This window comes from Sinocyclocheilus anshuiensis, unplaced genomic scaffold (assembly GCF_001515605.1).
Source record: "Sinocyclocheilus anshuiensis isolate Anshui unplaced genomic scaffold, SAMN03320099.WGS_v1.1 C32018381, whole genome shotgun sequence".
NCBI classification, from domain to species: Eukaryota; Metazoa; Chordata; class Actinopteri; order Cypriniformes; family Cyprinidae; genus Sinocyclocheilus; species Sinocyclocheilus anshuiensis.
Genome location: NW_015609178.1, coordinates 1 through 638, shown reverse-complemented (window position 1 = coordinate 638; position 638 = coordinate 1). Strand labels below are relative to the sequence as shown.

Here is a 638-nt window from a genome sequence, read left to right as displayed (position 1 = left end):
CTCACCTCTGGCAGACAGCTTTTTGGTGTTGATGATTTTGGCAGCATATTCCTGACCAGTAGAGATTTTCAAACATCTTCTCACCACAGAAAAGGCTCCTCTGTAAATCAAAAAGAAAGTTCGTTCCTCACTGTGAAAATACTACTCTGATCCCCTCTGCCTTTTCTACAAAAAAATATATATAAAATAAAAAAAATGTAGACGTTTCTAAAACCTTGTCTTGAATATCCCCGCTATATATTCATAGAATATATGGGCGGTATCTGTAATATGCTTCTCAACATCAACATAACTAAGTAAATAAACATGACGTTTTAAATAGGGGAATCCCGCTTTTTCCTATTCCCGCCAAAAACGGGAAAAGACTAATAAAAAAAGGCACAGAATTTAATTGCCACTGTGAAACTCTGCGTCATAACAGCACATGAAAGACGCCGAAAAGAGACTTGCGAACGCAGGTACGGAATCAGGTAACGTTTGGGACTAACAGGTAACTGTCAGTGCATTTAAACAGACTGGACTTTTCAAAAAACGTTTCAGATTGTTATTAGAAGCGTGTGCATAACTAATACTTACTTTCCCAGTTCTTCATACAGCTGATATTCGTCGGTAAACCTGGTGCAGGTTGTTGAAGCCAT

General features: G+C 38.1%; 1 long non-coding RNA gene across 1 annotated transcript; it reads right to left on the bottom strand.

Moving 5' to 3' along the window:
- LOC107682291 (uncharacterized) lies at positions 1-638 on the bottom strand. The gene is made up of 2 exons (XR_001633444.1): positions 577-638; positions 1-100 (listed from the first exon to the last, which is right to left on the bottom strand). It is a non-coding gene; the product is annotated as an uncharacterized LOC107682291 (long non-coding RNA).